At 41.6% G+C, this 22,521-nt stretch overlaps 1 long non-coding RNA gene across 1 annotated transcript; it reads left to right on the top strand.

Annotated features, from left to right (window-relative positions):
• Positions 1-306: 306 nt before the first annotated feature.
• LOC116285252 (uncharacterized) lies at positions 307-20,716 on the top strand. The gene is made up of 5 exons (XR_012063567.1): positions 307-465; positions 7,406-7,509; positions 8,079-8,303; positions 12,511-12,847; positions 17,690-20,716. It is a non-coding gene; the product is annotated as an uncharacterized lncRNA (long non-coding RNA).
• Positions 20,717-22,521: the final 1,805 nt, after the last annotated feature.

Raw genomic sequence — 22,521 nt, 5'->3', positions numbered from 1 at the left:
GTATAATGAAAAAAAGAATTAGGTGGAGGGAAGAGAAATGTGAAAGAGGTGTGGAATCAAAAAGATTCCAAAGAACTTTAAGATCCTTAAGATCAGCAGCCATTAATGTAGGCTCAGTCAGCTGGTCCATATCAAGCATCTCCCGTGGCGGCTCGGCGCTACTGATGGTCCAGATGCTGTGTCTGGGAAGAAAGCTAGACTTTCAAGTTCCTTTCCTTTCTCGGATTGGACAGACAGGTATTTATTCAAAAGAACCAGATGGTTCAATGGAGTTTCTAACTTTATACTGTTGGATACCAGGTTTCAATCTAAATTTGAGCTCCAGCTTCCCGCTTTCCTGTTGGCCCTGGATTGAGAATAGCCTCTCGTTTACCAGCCATCTGGTCTCTCCAAACCTCTTCTGCCGAGTGGCATCTCCAAATATCTTCCCAGAGAGAAGACAGAATCTCAGACAAAATCTATAAGGTGAATATATGTTTTTTCCACAAGGGGATCCCTAGGTGGGGTTCTGGGGAGGAGTAAGTCCCCACATTGAAAGGGTCCATGTGATATGAGTCATGTTTTTGTTTGATTTGATAGAGGGGGCTCCCTGGATCAGTCAGATGTGGAGGTGCACCCTATCTGGGGTAGCCCATGCCTGTGCTTCTAGATCTTTGGTTCCCTGAAAGTTCCTTTTCTAAACAAGCAGGCTCTGGTGCGAATTATCCATCATCTAGCATCGATGAACACTTATAAATGCCTGCTGTTTGCAGGGCACTGGTGGCACAAAGAGGGTAGAAGAAATAGTCACACCAGCATTTAGAACATACCTCTTGTCTTCTAAGATGACAAAAATAGAGAAAATTTGGTTTAAGCATAACAGTAATTATTTTCAGGAAAATAATCCGTCATTATTTCTATCAGGTCTGTGTCTGGATAGAAGACATCAGGCTGTTCCCAGGGTTTGTGGAGACTTCAAGACAAATTATACTCTTAGCTTACTCTGCTTCCCACTCTCAACGCTTGTCCCTGACAACGCAGCATTTTTATCCTGGTGAGATCAGGTCAAAACGAATGTCAGGGGCTCACTGGAAGAGGATGAGAAGTCACAACACAGACACATGGGACTGAATAGAATTAAATGGAGGCATCACCACACGGTTTGCTCTGGGAAGTTTGGAGTTCAGGGGCTGGGGGTGGAGGTGTGAGCTCAGGCCCTTCCTTCTAAGCACCAGATGGCAGAGCCACCTCACTGCACTCTGCCTGCTGCCTGGCCCATGTGCCTGGGTGGCGTTGGCCTGCTCTGTCTTACACCAGGATGCCTCTGTCTGCCAGAAGGAATAATTAGAGTGGAAACAAATGTATGGCAATATCTGGATGGATACAGCTCAATTGGCTCCTGACAGGTCTCTGGCTAAGAGAGCCTGCAGCAGCTGCGGTGCTAGTTGGGGCGGGTGGGATCGTGTAGGACTCAGCAAGTGACGGGCAGACATCGCCCCGCTTCTGAGTCCTCTTTTTTTCGTTATACATATATATATTCCTTTTCATATTCTTTTTCTTTATAAGCTATTACAAGGTATTGAATTTAGTTCCCTGTTCTATACAGTAGGACCTTGTTGTTTATCTGTTTTATAAACAGCAGTTAGTATCTGCAAATGCCAAACTCCCATCCTAGTCCTTTTTGGTCTCACCTTACAAATGCCCCTAAGGCTGTGTGTGAGCAGGTTTGGAAATGAAAAGTCCAGTTTCTTCAATTCTGCAGAGGTTATCTCAGTCGCAACAGGCAAGCTGTCAAACTGATAACCGTTCCCCAGCATAGACTTTGCAATGCTTGGGGGCTCCTCTCAATATATACAATATACAGGGGGTGAGTTTTTAGGAGGAGGAGACCTGAGGGTGTGTAGGGGAGGGGACACACTGCAAATGTTTTTTTTTTTCTTGCCAAAATTTTAAATCAGTCTTGTAGTTGTGGTTTAAGTTTGTGTGGTCCAGCTGCGTCCCCAAGTCACTGTCAGGTGACAGCCAAACCCCCGGCCTGTATCATACCTGCGGCCAAGTAGGTTATTGTTGCAAGAGTGCAGCACAGGTGAGGCGTAGGAACCTCGCAGTCTGCTCCTAAGGGATAAGGCTGTACATTTTCTGGGCTTGTCCTGTGGCCCTTACCCCACTGAGATTGTGAACCCAGCTCTGTCCCTCTTGCCGTCTTTGCTCCAGGCCCTCGCATCGATCTAGCTTCACACCTGCAGTTCTCCAGCCTGGGGCTTCCTCCCCTGGCTCCCCACCACCCCAGCCCCCGCCACGTGACAGGCTAACTCCTCTTTCAAGCCCGAGGTTAGTGTTGCTCCACCTGGGAAGGCTTTTCTGAGCCTCCAAGCCTGGTGCTGTGTGCGCCTGTGGCAGCCCCTGCCTCTCTGGTCATACCAGTTATTACTCATTCCTCTCTGCTCTGTATCCTCCACGAGGCAGGGACCCAGCACAGAGCCTGGCATGCGGAGGGCAGTCAGGGATGGAGTGAAGGGATGAACCATCTCGGCTGTCACCTGCTTCCGTCCATCACACAGCTGATGTCTGGCCAGCGTCTCTTCCTTTCCTCCTCTCCCTCACTCACCCGCCCGCTCTTCCAGACCACCAGTGAAAATGCCGTCCTTGCCTGGCCTGTTTCTTTCTCCACCTCATTTTAATTAACTCAGAAATCCCATGTTTGTCTCTGTGTCATACCTGGATGTCACTTCTCTCAAGTCTGTTTGGATGAAATAATGAAACTTCGTATGTGTCTTCTGTTTTTCCAAACTGCCTCATGGTTACTGGAGGAGAAAAGCAAAACTGCAGGGAGAAGACCAGTGTCGGAGGATTTATTACTAAAATGTCACCATTACCTGCATCTCTCTGGGGTCTGGGGCTCTTTTGTCTTTTGGTTTTTACCCCCATGTTTCTAAATAACATGCTTTTATTTCTCTTTCTTGATTTTTGGGTGTTAGGAATAATTTATTTTCCATCAAGGTAGAGAGGAATTTAGTTTTCTTTACATACTGCCCTCTCTTTCTGTCACACATGTGGTTAGATCAGTATTCAGTATCTGCATTCCTATGACTTAAGTAAGTGCTACTCATAACTGAGCCACATAGTATACTATGATTACTTTTTCTTTTCTATAAAACCTTTTGTCCTGTGTGTTTGATTGGTTAGCTTTCTTTGCACTTACCACTGATTCATTCTTCCAACTTGCTCCCAGTGTGTGAACCTGCTTTCGATATGTAACTACATTAGGTATGTCTATCAGTTTCATCTTCTTGATGATTTCCAGAGCCTCCTGACCTTCTCCAGACTAGGCTAGTTATTAAATAGCTGCTGTCTTGAGATGGCATTTTTTCCCCCATTATCCCCAAATTTTTTTTCTCTTTGTCTTTCTTTTGTGTTTGCTCTGTTTCCTGGATCCAATGTCCTTCTCTTTCTTAGTTTACTCTTTTGTTTTGGTGGAACACAACCTCTAGTACCTCCCTGAGAAAGGATGCATGCCAAGTAAGTGTTTTGAGATCTTAAATGTCTAAAAATATCTTTATTCTACCCCACACTTAATTATTGTTTGACTGTATCAATATGTGGAATTGAAGACATTTCCCCTGCTTCCTTGTCTCCTAGTTTCCAGTATTGCTGTTGAGAAACCCAACATCTTTTTGATTATCTACACTTTTGTTGAAATTCCTCTGCTCCTCATTTTTCCTCTCTCTGAAAGCTTGTAGAATTTTTTCTTATCCTTCATGGTCTAAAATTTCAAAGTGAATGCTTCTATTTTCCATCTGTTGTGCTGGGTACTCAGTAGGCTCTTTCAGTCTGGAAACTCATGTCCTTCTATCCTGGGAAATCTCAGTTATTTCTTTGTGAGTTTCTTCTTTTCCATGTAGAAAGCAAAGAACACCTCCTTATTACAAATATTTCTGTTGAGATGCTGGACCTACTGAACTGGTTGTCTTTTCATGTATTCCTTTTCTTTCCTTCTCCTGTCTTCTGTCTCTTTGCCTTGGGCTCTATTTTTGAGAGAGTTCTTCAATTTTAACTTCTCATCCTTCTATTGGGATTTTCATTTCTGTCATCATATTTTTAGTTTTTAATAATACAGGTTTTTTTTGTTTTTTGTTTTTTTTGTAATCTCTATTTTTCTTTTTATAAGTTTTGTTCCCTCCAAGTTGCTTTTTCCTGCTTGTTTGTTTTGGTCTCTCTTTCATCTTAGAAAGCTTCTCAAATGTCCCAGTGATCCTAGGCCCTCTGTTTATATGCATGAGTGGGCTCCACAAAGCCTATTGGAAATTCTCTGCATGTTGGATGGGGCTTGTCAAAATGGGCTTCCCTATGTTATCTGGCTGGAGCATGTCTTTGGGGAATCTCTTGATGTCAGTATCTTTAGGTCATTTTTCTTTAGGATCAAATTTTAAAGGGAAGTCTCTTGCAGTCCCCAGTCTAAGGGGTAAAGTCTGGCCAGTAGTGTCTAGGAACTGAGTAGAAGTAGGCCTGAGATGGGGGAGGTGATGGTGTTTCAAAATTAAGTCTGTAAATGTTCAATTTATGCCCCTCATATTTTTAATTTGCCATCCCCATTCTTAGCTGTGCCTCGGGTCCTGCTTTTTTTCCTTTCCTGGAGAGTAAGCCTCTCATCTTTGGCCAAGGCAGTGCTGAGGGAATGGGGGTGGGGGTTGGGGGGTCTAACTGTATCTTAAATAGACTTTCAATCAGAGCCTTTGTGTTTAGCCCCCACTTCATCTCCATTCCCAGGGGTACCTGGAGCTGGTTTAGGATTCAGCTTTCTTAGGTCTTCAAAGTCAGTCACTACCTATCCATCTGCTTTCCAGTTTCCAGTATTGTGTTGCTACTGTCTTTATCCTGTTCTCTTTGTTCCAAGATTTTAGCCTTCCTGCAAGGCTCCTTTCCATTTTTGTGAGGTTTTTGAGGGAGCAGGAGCTATGAGTGTCTAATCTGCTGTCTAATCAGAGTCCTAACATTTCTTGAAATAAAAGAGGCATCATCATAGGGAAACGATTGGAAATCATTGCTCCAGTTTATGCCCTTCTATCCCTCATTTAAAAGCCTTTTGCTTTTGTGTCCCACTTTCACAGGTCTCTACTATCTGCTAGTTAATCTGACTATGTATTTTGCTAATTGGTGCAAATAATATTCAGACACATAAATTATTCATTGCTGTCATAAATTACTCATTATTGAGACTATAATATGAAAAGCCCAAAGCATGTTGATTACCTCCTAATGTGAGGATGTTCTTACATCCTAAATTTACCACTCTTTTGAAACAGTGCTACTGTATACGGTTTGCATCAGGGAAAATAATTATTCTTATGATCCCATTATTCTGTTAGTGAATGGTTGGCTTTTTAAAGGTGACAGGCATCATTTTTCTTTTCTTGAAAGATGATTAAGGTCATATTTAGCTCATTGGCTTTGCTAAGGATCTTTAGGGATAACATTTGAGTCATTCTCAACCTGGAATTTGAGAGACAGACTGGTCGTATCCAAATTACCAGGGGATAAGCAGGGTTCTGGGAAGCCTGGAGAGGAAGGGGCTGGAGCTGCCTGTCCTGGATGCCTTTTCAGATCTCTAGGGTCAGACGGGCCATGCCAGGATATAACATTAAACATTTATCCACCCAGATGATGGGGCAGGTGTGCACAAAAAAGGAGTGAAGACTGATGACAAAAATTGAGCAAAGGGGATGTGCGAGGATTAGGGGAGCTGGTTCTTCTCCAGATGATCTTTGTATTTTCATTCATAAAGTTAACATACTACTTGGCTTTGATATCCTGAGGGCCTGGGGTTTTCTCTGCCCTTTCTCTGTGCCTCCTCCAGTTGTGCCTGCGTTTCTTTCTTTTAACTGCGACGTATAGTAAATAGAGAGCCATGGATGATCAGGCCTTAAAGTGTGTTAGTGTATTAACATGAAGTTTTATAGGCAAGTATTAGCGTCTTATGGTAGAGACAAGTGTGGCTGGACTTTTCTTTCATAGGTTTGGCTGTGGTAAGTATGTTACCTAAAGATAGAAAAAAACCAAAACATATAATTTTTTTCTCCCTGATGTAGCTACTGATTAGTTTTAATCTAAAATAGTGGTGATGGATAATGAAATATCTGAGGTGGTGTCCTGGATGAATCACCACAGATGTTTCTTCTCACATATATATGTAATGAAATGGAAGCAACTTTATTCACCCCAGTTCCTCTTGGAGAGAAGGAGTATGTGTTTAGAACTATTTTGAGAAGCCTGTTGAGGTGGGTAGGGGACTCCAAATGGCCTGCTCCAGAATCAGAAGATGTCCCAGATACTGTCTAAGGAGGGTGAGTCGTGCTGACCAGAGGACTTTGTTTTTCTGAATACTGAGATGGTCAGGTCTGCTGGTTCAGAGGTTAGGAGCAGCTCTTAACAACAGAAAGGAGAAGAACTGGACTTTATTTTTCATTTATCTGTTCATTATTTCAGATATCTTTATCGAGTCCTTCTGTTGCAGGAAAATGGGGCATGAGAGGATGGTTGTGTCTCAGGTCTCAGGCGAGTCCCTGGGATGCATTTTGCCAAGTGAGGGTTCTGTCACAATGCTCAGACCTTCAACCTGGAGGGATCCCAGGTGAAAAATGTTCAACCTTAAACATGCTTATGTTCTTTAAAAAAAAAATTGACTTCGCACAGGAGAGAATTCAAGAGCGAGCCATAGTAGAATAAAGATAGGTGTACTCAGGGAGATACACACTCCATAGACAGAGTGCAGGCCTTCTCAGAAGGCAAGAGAGAGAGAGGTCAACTGGTACAGTGTTGTTAGTTTTTATGAGTTCAGTAATTTCATATGCTAACAAGTGGGAGGATTATTCCAACTGTTGTGGGGAAGAGGTAGGGCCACTTTCAGGATTGGGCCACTGCCCACTTGTTGACTTTTTATGGTCAGCCTTGGAACTGTCATGGTGCCTGTGGGAGTATCATTTAGCATGCTAATACATTACGATGAGTGTATAATGAAGCTCAAGGTCTACTGGAAGTCAAATCTTCCACCATCTTGGGCCTCAAGTCCTTCTGGAAGTTGAATTTTTTTGCTGTCTTAGGCCTAGTTGAGTTTTAAGAAGTTTATGTCCTATCCTTAATTGCTGGGTCATTCTTTTAATGGTTGTGCCCTGTCCCATTCTGTCCTGTCTCACTTTCTCTCTGTTACTCAGCCATGTGACTTTAATGGATGTATTGCTGGGATACATGGCATGTGCCCAGGGGTAACAGAAGCTATAGAATAAACATGACACATCTTCCTCATGGATTGGTGGTCCTCATAGAATGTGGAGAATTCAAAACTCATATACATTTTTAAAAACATTAAACTTTAAAGAAATTGCTCCTAGACACTCCCCCCTCCATCACGTTATGTGCTTACTTTCCTCAGGCACGCACAAAGTGCTGGAAGAATTCAGAGGACAGAAAGAACGTTTCTGGCAATGGACAGAGTCCTGAGGGACCAAAGAAGGCTTTATGGAAGCAGGACTTGAGGTGAGTCTCAAAGGACTGGGAATATTTGTTAGGGAGCAACTGATGGATGTGTGTTGGGATGGGTGGAGACATGCCAGGTGAGAGGGTGGCATGAGTCCCAGCTCAAGGGTGGAAATACCAATAAGAGAGTGGACCAGTTTGGCCAAACTGTGGAAGAGTGAGAGAAGATCAGAACAGCAATATGAAGATCGGTGGGTGGGAGCCAGCTATCAACTATCCTGTTCATTATTGGGAATTTCTGATGATTTTCGACATTTTCAAAGAGATGCCCTAGGGAGGTAAATGGAGAGATGTTATGCAACAGTGGAGAGTGAGTTTAGAGACTGGATTGTTTGGTTTAGTGATTCCTAATCAGAGAAGCACTTTAGAATCACCCCGGGAGTGTTTCTAACTACCTATGCGGGGTCACTCACCATTGGAGATTCTGATTCAGGATGTCTGGTGTAGAGCCCAAGAAATCAATATTTGGAAAAAGCTTCCAATGAATTTTGTTGTATTCCCTGATTAAAAACCCCTGAAATGGGAGGTGATTATATGAGGGAGAAAGAAATTTTCCTCTGTCCTTCTAGGTTCTTCTGGCTGCTCTAAGAATTAAATTGTCCTGACACACATTAACAGGAGAAATCAAAGTTTAATAACTAGCATACATAGGAGAGACCCAGGAGAACTGAGTAACGTGCCAACATGGCTGAAATCCTCACCTTAAACACCATCTTCAGCTAAAGACAAGAGAGGACGCTGAAGGTGGGGAAAGTCAGTTATGGAAGTTACCAGGAGACACACTATGAACACAGGTAAGATTGTTATGCAGATTTAAGTCTTTTCCATTGAAAAGTTTCTAGAGAGTTGCCATCCTCCTCTTCCTGGTTCAGTGGTGGGAAAAGCCGTTACAAATGGAGGTTTTCCTCACAAATTTAAATGTTTCTTACAAAAGGGTATCCCTACTTGGTTTTCAGAGTTTGTCCCAAGTCTGCTGTTTCTTAGAAAATAATCAGCTTAAAATAACGTTCCAAAGAGATACATTTTTGGGTGGCAGATTCTGCTCCCCTGTAATTAAGGTAGCCTCTTCTTAATGTAATGGAACTTGGATTTAGGGCAGCGGCAATGGCAGTGGAAAGGGTTCAATCTGAAAGACTTGGAAAAGAATAAGGAGGACACGAATTGACACTAGACCACTCCTTGCTCCAGTATATGTGATGTTCTGAACCATACCCCACTGTGAAATAAAATTCATATTTTATGGCAAGACAAGAAAAATTTAAATATAAAAAATTTTCTCTGCCCTTTGGCCTCCTCTCTGCCCTCTTCTGTGCTTGGTGTACCTGCATTATGCATTGACCACACCTACCCATCAGCAGAAATACCTGCCTAACCATAAAGAGCAGCATTCTCCTCATATCAACAAGATGACTCCTTGAAAGATAACATTCCTTCTTAATTGTGTAGGGGCCATGATGACCCATGACCACTACTCGCGTTGAACGTTTAGATCTAGATTGTGTAAACTGCCAGTACTGTGTCATTTAAGGTACAGCCAAATCAAATTTGTTGTATCTTTCTTAGGTTGACTGATTAATTTTTTCATTGACACCACTATCTATGTATCTTTCAAACCAGAACATACTCGTCTTTCCAAATCACCTGGGCCTGAGTTAGCATCACTTACAACCCTTTCCTGGGAAATCATTCCACAGCATACATAGTTCTTTGAGATCTTTATGGGCAACTTTTAAAAAGGGTATTTTTGCATACTGTTATTGCTAACATTACCATCACTCTTAATGTTTCAAAAGCATTTTATTATAATTTCCAGCTTCCTTTTTGTCCAGTTCTCTCCTGTGAAAGAGAGTTACAATATACAGAGCAAAGGCATGAGGAAAAAAAAAATCTCTAGTCTGTTGCATAGAGGCTCACAATCCTCGTAAACTCCGTATGATTATTTGTCCTTGAACATCCTTAGAATAAGGGAGACTCAGAGAAGATAATACGCCTGATGATACTTAAGACAGGAAAGTACTTCCTGATCCTGAACAAACTGAATTTAAAATCTTATTTGGCGACTAGGGGGAAAACACCGGTTTTATCACAAATCCTTTATGTCGGAGCAGACAATGTTTCATTAAAAGACAGAGAAAAATTGCTGATGTAGACCCTTCCTTTCTGGGAAGCTGATCTTTTTTGTCGTGGAACAAAGACTGGTAAAAATGTTCACGTTGCAGTCATCAGGATTGCAAAACTTGAATTTGATGAACAAACGTATTTATCACTTGAGATATATACGTGTATATTTGGCTACACGATTCAGCCTTTTGATTTGCATTGACCATTTTGAAAAAAATGAAGCATTCTTTGGTCATTTAATTTATTTCTTTGGAATATTCCTAGTTTGTGGCCTAACTGACTGTACTGTTTTCCTCAGCCTTCGGGTAAGATAAGAACACGGGACTCTCAGAAACGTCCATGTGGTTGACCCAACACTAAGTCTGTACCAGTAGGACCAAGGGACATCATTAGGAGTGGGAAGCACACAGCCACATCTGCTGACATCAGTCTCAGCAGGTCAGGGAAGAACCCCAGCTATGCTGGCTTCTCCAGTAATCTGTTATGGGAGGTAATACAACAGAGCATTAATTCTGCCAACTACAAGTTGTCGCTCGCCATCTGGTTCCACAGGAATGAAGTCACCAGCCACTGTAGTCACTGACCTTCAGCACACCCTGAGAGGAGTTCAGGGCACAGATCAGGAATGAGGCATCTGTGCTCTGGGAAAAACGGGCAGGACAGGCCTTCAGATAGTTAGGTATTTTCAGGAGAAGATTTTATGAACCCAGTTTCTTGCATCTTCTCATATCTAGAAAAGCATTAAAATCATTATCAGAGACTAGCAGCAGCCTTCCCATAACTAGCAGTGACCTTCTGTCAAAATGTGTGCCAAACTTCACTAAAATCACACACACATATATATAGATATATATATACACATACATACATACACTGACCTTCTCCCTACTTCTGCTCTGAGCAGTCCCTCAGAGCTATCTGAGAGGTTGTCTCCCAGGCTATCGTCCTCATTAGGCCCCAAATAAACCTTAACTCACAGCTCTCATGTTGTGTGTTTTGGTTTTTTTTTTTCGATCGACAACTTATATGAACAGGTCTGGATGCACCCTCTACTTTCAGCCTTCATCACCTCTCTCTATTTCCTTCCTCTGTGGCATATCACTCTAGCCCTTTAGCGTTCGCTTCAGCTGACCTTTCCAGCCTCCTATGCCACCACCCACCAGTCACACCAGACTCTACCATTCTTGAAGATGTCACTCTCTTTGGTGCCTTTGTTCTTTTGCCCTTTGCTTGAAATGTCTTTTCTGCCCATGTCCCTTGATCAAAATACCACTCATTTATTTTTCAAGGTCTGACTCAATGTCACCTCTATCATGAAGGCTTCCAGACCCCCTGACAGTCATTCAACTCACATGTAATGAGCATCCACCCTATGCCAGGCATGATGCTGATGCTGTGAATAGATGGATGACACAGTCTCTTCAGGGGATCACATATGTGCTTCCATAGCCCACACAGTGGACAGGCTGGGAGGTATATTAATGTTATTAAATCAAAATTCAGTTCTTCTATTCCTAAAACTCCCAAGTTTCTGGTTGTCCTGTAGCTACACACACACACACACACACTGATCAGTGTCTTAAGGGAGGAGGAAAAGCCTAGGACAAAAGAGTCATGGTTCAGTTCTAAATTTCACATTAGATTTTTTGAACCTATAAGCAGGCAATAGTCTTGAGAGCCAGACTTTGCTAGAAGAGAAAAGGGTTTTCTAGAGACACACATCTACACCTCACGTGACAAGAGCCAATCTGGACCTATGCCGATCATGGACTTTTACTATGAGTACAGGGTGTGATGTAGGGAAGTTCTCTCCTCACAGAAAAAATCCTCCCCTCACCCAGTGCTGGGGGAGAAATGGGGATGTGTGGCATTGGTAATTTACTGTAAAAATAATACATATATATATATATTTTGTCTTTGTCCACACTTTCTGGATCGTGGCTCCCAAAACCCTTGAAATTTCCTAAGCAATAAGAACAGTGGGAGCATCTTTTTGTCCTCTGTTCCTGAAATGGCTTCAGAGAGACAAGTGTGAAATGGATGCTTTATTGTTCATGACAAGCTCCTTTCAACCACACCTGAGTTTAGATTAATAAGGTGACTTTTGGAAAGCCCCCTGGTAACCTAGGGTTGGGGGCTGGTTGCCAGGGGAGCCAACCATGTGATTAGAGGGTTGGAACTTTCAGCCCCACTCCCGACCTCAGGGAGGGGAGAGGGGCTGGAGATCGACTTTAATCATTGATGGCCAATGATTTAATCAACCACGCCTAAGTAATGAAGCCGCTAAAACAATCCTAAAGGATGGGGTTCAGAGAGCTTCTAGGTTGGTGGAACACATCCATGTGCACCCCAAACTCCATGGAGGCAGAAACTCCTGTGTTTGGGATCTTTACAGACCTCATCCCATGTATCTCCTCATCATTTATATCGTTTAATGTCATTTGTAATAAACCAGTAATCTAGTAAGTAGACTTGTCTCCTGAGTTCCTGAGCCACCCTAGCAAATTAGTGGTTAACAACTTGGACTTGTGTTTGGCATCTGAAATGGGGAAAGTTGTGGAACTGAGCTTTGAACATGCGGGATCTGCCACTATCTCCAGGTAGGTAGTGTCAGAATTGAGTTAAATTGTGGGACACCCAGCTAGTGTCTGCAGAAGGATTAAAAATCATATGCTCATCTCAAGAGCTGCAGAAAAAGCATTTGACAATATTCTGCAGAATTGCCTAATGTGTGGAAATCCTCCCACCGTCCCCATCCCCAACTCTGCATTTGGTGATCGGAAGTGGCAGCAGTATTCAGAGAGGGTTGTGCATGACGTGCATGAAAACAACAGGCAGAGAGGGACAGTTACATGTAAATGATCAGCTTTTCCCTTGTAGGATCAGGATCTGAACCTCAAACCTCTAAAGGGAATCTAGTAACAGCCAGAACACCTGGGGCCTCTGGGAACTTCAGAGCATGTACTCTGCTTCTCTGGGACAATGCAAGCCTCTTACAGGCCCTATATCCCATGACTGGTGTCCTTGTAAGAAGAGGAAAGGACAGAGAGAGACATGGTAGAGGGCCATGTGAAGATGGAGGCAGAGATCAGAGTTATGCTTCCACAAGCCAAGGGACACCAGGAGCTCCTGGAAACTGGAAGAGGCAAGGACTCCTCCTCCTGCAGGGACTTTGGAGATGCATGGCCTTGATTTCAGACTTCGAGCTCCCAGAACGGTGAGGAAAATAAACTTCTATTGTTCTAAGTCTCCCCGGTTGGTGGTATTTTGCTTGGCAGCCCTAGGAAGTGAACCCTGTGTGGAGCAGTGGGACAGGCAGGGGCAGGGGGTTTATGCTCCTGATTGCCCAGCTGAGGCGTGTGGCCAGTGGGATTTGGAATTTACATGGGCCTGAGTGGGAATATAGACACCTTGAAGGAGCCAGAGTTAGAAGGGTCAGTGATCAGGACAAGGGAGGCCATGGAGAAGGGTCTTGTATGCTGGTGAATAAACCAGGGATGAGGGAGAGGATTTTTTCCGGCAAGTTTCTGGTAGGATCTTTGCTGCTACTTAACGAGTATTTAAAACTGTGTAAATTAATTCAGATGTAAATAACCATACAGACAACCAGGGATTTGACAAGCAGAAGTGTCTGCCAACATGTCCTGAGTAATTAAGTAATTTTTGCACTTTCCTCATTTTGCTGGCAGCATTATTTCTTAGCTCTGGCTTGATGGTGCTGATTCTAGGATTAAAAAAAAAAAGATGTTGGATTTTGTTGGCCGACTTCTCAGGCTGTGGGAGCAACTGCGAGAGTAAAGGCTCAGCCCTAGAAGCTTCCGCTCTCGGTTCTGAAGCTGATTTAGCATTAAGCCTTGGGCCAAGCCACTAGCTTCTTCCTGACCCATTTTTTGTTTTGTTTTGTTTTTGGAACCATTTTTACAGGAGGTCATTTTATCTATCAGTTTCCCAGACCTCTGTGAGAATCGGTTAGAGTCTGAGCTCTGGGGATGAGGGTGGCTGAGCGAGCACAATCACTGCTGTTCCGAAGACTTGAAAATGCACGAATCGAAACTTTTCTAAGTTTGGATCTGCTTTTCCTCCCCTTTGCCTGGACATTAGAGCAACTGAATCATTCTCAGTGGCAGAAGCTAAGTGCATGGCTAGTCACAGGCTCTGCCACAGAAGGTCACTGAATTCCCAGCCTCTCTGTGCTCGTTTCTTATTCAAGGGCACTTTGAAGGTATAACAGGTCATCAGTATTCTAAGTCTACATTCTGAATCAAAACAACAGTTTAGTCACAGATGAGATGGAATACCTGGGGTTAAAAGAAAAATAAGTTACATACCTTTCTAAGTGCAGGCAAAACTGGTTTTGTCCTGAGTGAGCCGTGGGCTGCAGCCTCTCTTCAGAGCTGACTCTTGGGGGGATTGGCCAGGGTTGCTTTTTGCTTGGATTTTTTTTGTCGACTTTGGGACACTTTTATCTCTGATGGCTGGTCTGTAGCTTAAAGTGATACTTCTGCCCCCAACTCAAGTTTCAGGGTGGAGAAAAGATTTTTAACCCAGAATACACCCACAGCTGCCCAGCCTCAGGGAAGGACTCATTGGCCTGAGTGAGAGAGGCTCCTTGGGGTGTTGTTTGAGTCTCTCTGGCTCACCTCCATGCCTCAGTGTGGGACTGAGAGAGAAGGGGGCCCCCGAAGGCTGGGTGGGGGCTTTCTGGCAACTCCCAAATGGGGGTTTGCCAGTGGGAACTTACTGTTTTGCCTGGAGGTTTGAGAATTACCAGTAAATCAGCATATCAGCTTTTAAGTGCCTACACAAGACTTGGCATACAGTAGACTATGAATAAATGTTTGTTAAACAAATGGAAAAATAATTGAAGCCCAAATTCCACTGTTGACTGTAGGAAAGATTTTTGGGTTATCGGTTCCTTCAAGGGTGGTTTTACTGCTGTGACTTCCTCCCCTCTTGCTGCAACTGCTCTCCACCTTAATTCTCTGTTTGTGACACAGGCTTCCTTTCCATGGCTTTGGCTTTTCCGCTCCATCTCCCTTCTCAGGTGATGGGTCTTGGCTGAATTTGTGACAGACGTGTCTGGAGCCTGGTAGGATTTCTGGGGCTTTATGTACACATTACATTTTCCTGTAAGATTTATAGGAGTCTTTCTGCAGAAACAACTCCTTCCCTGAAGTTACATGTACAGAACCATGATGAGGGAGTGTTGTTAAAATAGCTGATACATCTCCAGGTGTGGAAGGAGCCAGGGCCTAGAACTAAATGGAGTGTTTCTAACAAAGCCTCATTGTTTGCGATCTGTTTACAGTGCCTGTTTAACGGGCTAATAATAGGAAGATCACTTAATTTCCATAGAAGGCAGCACTGTCAGGAAGATGACATTTAGACGAGTTCAGAACACGAGCAGGAAGCCGCATCCCATGACTCTGCCTCCCTAACCCATGATTCTCTGAAATTGTCAGTTCTGTGATTCCTGTCCCTCCCTGGTCCCCCTCTGTCCCTCTCCCACCATCTTTGGTGAAAATATGGCTCTGTGTTTGCTGCACAGGCCAAGCTGGCTTATACCTGGTGTTCATGTCAGAACAGAATCACATCTGCAGGGTGTGGAGAGAAGTCATTTGGCTAAATTCACACAGCTTGAAAGTGGGAATTTAAGCTGAAAAGCTTCCTGACTAGCTTATCATCTGAGTCAGTTCAGTGAAAAATACATCTATTCAACACACCCTATGTCCGAAGCCTTGTGCTAGGTGCTCTACAAGCATTTGCACTTCTCTGTTGAGATTCTTATCAAAGTCACAGATGGCTCTGTGCATCTCCGTTCATTTTTGAGCTCCTTATAGGCATGGATGGTGCCATGTTTATTGGGTTTGCAGACTGGTAAGTGCTCTTAAGTAAATAAGTAAGAGGTAGACATGGTCCATCTTCATGTTGCTCATTATCTAGTGGGACAGACTAGTTTAAGTCAACTTCCACATCAGTCAGACTGATAACAGCATCCATCCATCTATATATACACACATACACATCCGTTTCATGAACACTTACTGGATATTTGTTATATGGCCATGCAAAGAAGAAGATGAAGTTTATAGAGGGAGAGAGATATTCAACATGTAAAGAATTATAAGACAGTGCAGTATTCCACCTATATGAAATATCTATAGACTAGTCAAGTTCATAGAGAGAGAAAGTACAATGGTGGCTGCCAGGGGCTGGGGAAGGGGAGAATGGGAAGTTACTGTTGAATAGATATGGAGTTTCAGTTTGGGAAGATAAAGCAATTTCTGGAGATAGTTAGTGGTGATAGTTGTACAGCAATGTGCCTGCACTCAATGTCACAGAAGTGAACACCTTAAAAATGATTAAAATGTGTTGTATTAGGTATATTTTAACCAAAAAAACCCTGCAAACAAACAGGGTGATAAGGACTCTGTGGCCCGAGGATAACTGATCCCTGGGGCCCAAGCCTGTGCCCCTGCTTGTCTGGAAAGGGGCTTGCGTGGCTGTAGGGATGAGAGCAAATGGAGGTAGAGGATCTGGAGGCATAGCTCATTTAAGCTATAAGAGTTTCTTTCGTTATACACTTCCCCTTTCTAGAAGTCATGAGTTCTAGCCACAGTGGACACCAAATTAAAAAGGCCCCTTGGTAAATAAAGAACTTTTGTAATTATCTTATCATCACATAACAAACAATCCCCAAACTTAGTTGCTTAAACCACTAGCCACCTTTTATTTGCTCATGACTCAGCTCTGGGCTGAGTCATGAGCTTTATGCTGTCTCTGCTCCACGTGGTACTGGCTGCACTTAACCCATGGGTTCGGGATTGGAAGAGCCAGGATGGCCTCCCCACATGTATGGGCAGAGCTGGGGGCTGGCTGAGTCTCTCTGTCCCCATGGAATATCATATTTAGTGAGGCAGATTGATTTTTATTAATTTTAATCCATGGAGCTTTGCAAACATCATTTGGCAAAGTTGCATCGTTTAATAAATAGAAACAACTTAATAATTCATCATGCTTCTTACTTTTGTCATCACTCATTTTACATAATTTACTAGATATTTGAATAGTGTCCTTATAATTTATAATTTATTTTGTTTCAAGTGGTATACATTTGTTTCTCTATAGTTTCCTTTACTTAGCCTTATATGCTTAATTACTTTTATTGACTGTTGAATTAAATTGATTTATTATTTAGTTAAGAAACTTATTTCTTGTGAAGCCACAGAGAGTATGGATACCACCATTAGAATCCTGTTTATTAAGGTTAATTCTCTGATTTTTTCCAAAATGTTTGCTCCCATTTTACAAATTATTTGGTGGGAATGTAGTTTGGTGCAGCCATTATCGAAAACAGTTTGGAGATTCCTCAAAAAACTAAAAATAGACTTACCATTTGACCCAGGAATCCCACTCCTGGGCATATAATCTGGAGGCAACTCTAATTTGAGATACATAACACCCCAATGTTCATAGCAGCACGATATACAATAGCCAAGACATGGAAACAACCTAAATGTCCATCGACAGAGGACTGGATAAAGAAGTTGTGGTATATTTATACAGTGGAATAGTTCTCAGCCATAAAAAATAACAAAATAATGCCATTTGTAGCAACATGGATGGACCTGGATATCATCATTCTAAGTAAAGTAAGCCAGAAAGAGAAGAAAAATACCGTATCACTCGTATATGGAATCTAAAAAAAAAAGAAAGGAAAAACAAGACACTAATGAACTTATCTATAAAACAGAACCAGACTCACAGACATAGTAAACAAACTTATGGTTACTTAGGGGAAAGAAGGTGGGAAGGGATAAACTGGGAGTTTGAGATTTGCAAATACTAACTACTGTATATAAAATAAACAAATTTCTTCTGTATAGCACAGGGAACTATATTCAAATCTTGTAGTAACCTACAATGAAAAAGAATATGAAAATGAATATGTGTATGTATATGTATGACTGAAACATGCTGTACATATTGTACAAAAATTAACACATTGTAACTGATGATACTTCAGTAAAAAAAAATATAAAATTTCTAAATTCTGCAGGGGTGGGATCAAGATGGCAGAGTAGAAAGAACTGAGTTCACCTCCTCCCATGGACATAACGAAACTACAACTACATGTAGAAGAACTATCTCTGAGACTGACCAGCAGAACAGATTTTCTACAACTAAAGATACAAGCAAAAGGCCAAATCAAGATAGGAAGAAGAGGCAGAGACATGGTCTAGTCAGAACCCACATCCCCCCCTGTGGTGATGAAGGATATCACAACCGCGGAGGCTCCCCGCAAGGAGTGAGGGGCCTGAGCCCCAGTCGGGCTCCCTAGCTCAGGGGACCTGCACTGGGAGGTTGAGCCCTAATAATGTCTGGCTTTGAAAACCAGCGGGGCTTACATCTGGGAGATCTGAAGAGCTTTGGGAAACCAAGACACTTGAAGAGCTTGTGCACAAACTCACTTGCTCTGTGTCCTGGTTTTAGGGGCAGAATATTGGAAAGCACCTGGGTCATACGGGAAGGATTGTCACTGGCTAATTTTAGGGCCAGAGGGGCAGGGATCTCGGGGAACACTTGTGGGTGCCATTTTTTTTACTCTCCTTCCACCTAGCAGGTTTGGTGCTGGCAGGTGCCATTTCTGTCACTCTCAATCAACCTAGCTAATGCTGTGTGCTTTGCTAAGCTGCTGGCTCCAGCCGGCCCCTCCTAAGCAGACACATGAAAAGATGCTCAACATCACTAATCATCAGGGAGATGCAAATCAAAACCACAATAAGCTATCACCTCACATTTGTCAGAATGGCTATTATCAAAAAGACAACAAAAAGCAAGTGTTGGTGAGAATGTGGAGAAAAGAGAACTCCCATACTCTGTTGGTGGAATGTTAACTGGTGCGGCCAGTATTGAAAAGAGGTTCTAAACTAAAAATAGAACTGCCATAAGAGCCAACAATTCCACTTCTGGGTATTTATCTGAAGAAAATGAAAACACTAATTTGAAAAGATATTTGCACCCTGGTGTTTGTTGCAGCTTTATTTACAATATCCAAGATATGGAAGTGACTGAAGAGTCCATCGATAGATGAATGGATAAAGAAGATGTGATGTATATACACAGTGGAATATTACTCAGCCATAAAAAATCTTGCCAATTGTGATAATGTGGATAGACCTAGATGTTATTATGCTAAGTGAAATAAGTCAGACAGAGAAAGACAAATATCATATCATATCACTTGTATGTGGAATCTAAAAAAAAAAAACAAACCATAAATAAGAAAACAAAATAGAAACAGACTCAGAGATACAGAGAACAAACTGGCACTTGCCAGAGGGGAGGGTGTTGAGGGGTTAGGGGAAATTGATGAAGGGGATTAAGAGGTACAAGCTTCCAGTTGTAAAATAAACAAGTCAAGGTGATGTAATATACAGCATAGGGAATATAGTCAATAATATGAAAATAACTTTGTATGGTGACAGATGGCGACTAATTCATGGTGATTATAGTATGTGTAATTGTCGAATTACTATGTTGTATACTTGACACTAATATAATACTGTATGTCAACTGTACTTCAATAAAAACTTTTTTTCTGAATTCTTTTTGCATTATACCATTACAAGCTGTTCATTGAGACCAAAAATTCTTTCAATTTTAGTCTCAATTCCCAGATCATCAGAGATCTTATTTAATTCTTTGTTTATTTGATGTATGGTAGTTGTTGTGGACTCGACTGTGTCCCTCACCCCTAAGTCATATTTTGAATTCCTAACCCCCAGCGTGACTGTATTTGGAGATCGGGACTATAAGGAGGTAATGAAAATTAAGTGAGGTCATGTTGGTGGGGCCTTAACCAGATAGGAATGGTGTCCTTAGAAGAAGAGGAAGACTCAGACCCGTCCCCCTCTTCCTCTGCCTTCCCTCTGGGTGTGCAGAGAAGAAAGGTCATGTGAAGACAGTGAGAGATCATCTGCAAGCCAGAAAGAGAGCTCTCACCAGGAACTAAATTTCCCAGCACTTTGATCTTGAACTTCTAGCTTCCAGAACTGTGAGAAAATAAATTTCTGTTCTTTAAGCCACTCAGTCTGTGATATTTTGCTGTGGCAGCTGGAGCAGACTAATACAATAATAAATACAAAGCTTCAGGAAAAAGATTTACAGTGAATTATTTAACTTACATCTTTCATTGCATCATCCAGGGGTAAATGAATACAGTGACTTAGTGCCAAATTAAAAACATTTAGAAATGTTTCTAAAATTTTGGCTGAAATACCAGACTTTTTAACATATAGGCACTAGCATTGTTTGAACAAAAAGTGAAAATATATTTCACTGATACCATTTTTCTGAAGCATTGACAATAAAGATAGGTCATTATTTCAAAAATAATTCCTTCCAACTCCACGAGATCAACAAAATTTAAAATTTCTCACTTTAAAATAAATTATTAATAGGCTTTTATATGAAATAGTCAAAGTTTCATAGAAAATGACTATTTTACTCTTTTGATTTATAACTTTTAAAGTAAGTTGTTTTCTCAGTGGACACATGTTTTCCAATAAGTGGGACCATAAATCTAGAATGTAATGTATGCTTATATAGATATTCTTTTTTTTAATGGCTGTTGAATATTTCATGTTTGGAAATGCTTGATTATGTTTAAGTACATGCTGGCTAGTGTGAACATTTTAAGTGTATTTTCTTAATATTTTTAATCACTTAATATTTTGTTAAATTTAAAAGATTTTGTTCTTTCAAATGCATTATTGTGTGAAACTGATTTTTTGATTGTTTTTCTTGCTGATAATTACAGTTTTTTAATCAAACCATGAGCTTTGGTAAAATGTGATTGCCATTCTGATATATATCTAAATCTTGTAATGGTCAACTCAGAGCACCATTTGCATCCCAGGTTTACATTCCTACCATTGATGAGACGTTCATATTTTTGTTAAAATAATTAATTATTTTGTATTAAAGAAATAAAAAGTGTCGTGTGAATTTGTACTGATTCTTGCACTTAGAAAAAAATGTTCAGGTTGTTTGGATTTCCACACAGTAACAGAAGGTATTCTAGGCTACACTTAATATTAATATCATTACTTGTTCTTTGCAGACTCAGAAGATTGAGTTGTATGATATTTAAATGGAACATTAATAAATGTATCCACAGTTGGTTGTCTCTTTATTCTGTGAGTTTGTTTTAATATTTTATTTATAAATTCTTAGGTTTATAAATATCGAAACACTACATTTACCACTTACACAAGCATTACAATGCACGAATACAACTAAGGTAACAACTATTTAGAATCAGTGGCAACCACATGATTTCAGGATCGTGATAAACCAGAATGTCAGTAGCATGGTGTGCTTTGTGATAAATAAGTATCTGAGTAGCCTCTTTATCAATGGTCCTTTTGACATGCTATGACAATTGGCCTGAATGAATGAGTTTAATTTAGAATTTTTAATTATTTATTCATTCTCCTGTTTGCTGCGAGAACTCTTATACTACCTAGTGATTGGAACAGAAATCTTTCAATGTTACCACAATCACTGCAGTTATACTAATGAATATTGGCTGAATAAGTTGCAAGGCAGAAAGAAGATCTTTGAAGTCAAATGTTCTTTCTGATTTTGGAAAGATTCTGGGAGATGTTCCTGAGGAGGAGAGATGAGAGAGGAGAGAGGATGGCTTTACCAATTGCAAGAGGGAAACAGGAAACCATTTCCTGCAGCCTGCAAAGAGGCTGAAGTAGGGGTTCTGGAGGAGAGGTGACCCATACACTGCTTCATTCTAGAGATTCATGGAAGAGGCAAGACCTCAGAGACACGGCAGTGTGCTGTGTCTGGAGCCAGGCAGAGGGCTCTTAGACACTCCATGCAGGAGAATGCAGAAGGTCATTCTCTGAATGCTTTGGTGCTATTTAAGCCCGCTCAGAAGCTTTGCCCAACCTCATGGGGAGCCTCAATGAAGGCAATAGTGAATTTCCTGCTGGTCCGGCAAGCAAGAAGGGGGCTCCAGTTAGATTTAAATTATTTTAAAGAAAATGAAGAAGTAATTTTTCTCCAGCACTCATGAGTCTGCAGTTCATACCTAGCTTCTCCACTCATGTGAATGTGTGCCAAGCAAATTAAGTAAACATATCCCTAAGCTAAACAATGCCAACTTAGATATATGAGGGCATACAGAGCAACAAACATTGGCTACCAGTGAATAAAGTCACTGTGCTCAGCACAGAGCTGTCAATAACAGGCGCTTAACTTTAAAAAAAAATTCTTGCTGAATAAATTATATACAAGCAAAACGTTATAATACCTTGGGGGATGAGGAGTGAAAGGAAAATCTTTAGATCCTAGTTTGAACAAACCAGCTATAAAGTACAATTTGGGGACAACAGGAAGCACATACAGCAAAATGTCAACAGTTACTGAATCCACGTGATATGTAGTTGAGTTTTCACTACCCTCTTTTTCCTACTGTTCTGTATGTTTGAAAAGTTTATATTTATTAAATAGCCATTAAAAAATCCAAATTATCAAGACATTCCAATAACCAAACCCACCAGAGAGAGAGAAATGGTGAGGTGGATTAGCTGGCCATAACCTCTTTCTGGTGGGGATTTGAAGGAACATGGGGATGGTGACTGGGGGAGAAGTTGGTGAACTGGGTTTATGATGCAGGATGGGCAGAGCTTTCTGGGATTCTGACTTAATTTGGCTGGAAAGCAAGGGAGTAATTGGATATACCACACCAGCACTGAAAAGTGCACGAGTTCACTTATGGGGGGAAATGTCTGGAGATCCTCTTGAATTCTCTGCTAACTGAAGCTCTGGTCAGATTTTCCTGTGGGTGGAATGGGGTTAGTCGTGGGCTAG

The sequence above is a fragment of the Vicugna pacos genome, chromosome 23, assembly GCF_048564905.1.
Source record: "Vicugna pacos chromosome 23, VicPac4, whole genome shotgun sequence".
NCBI lineage: Eukaryota > Metazoa > Chordata > Mammalia > Artiodactyla > Camelidae > Vicugna > Vicugna pacos.
This window is presented reverse-complemented; position numbering and strand designations above follow the sequence as displayed.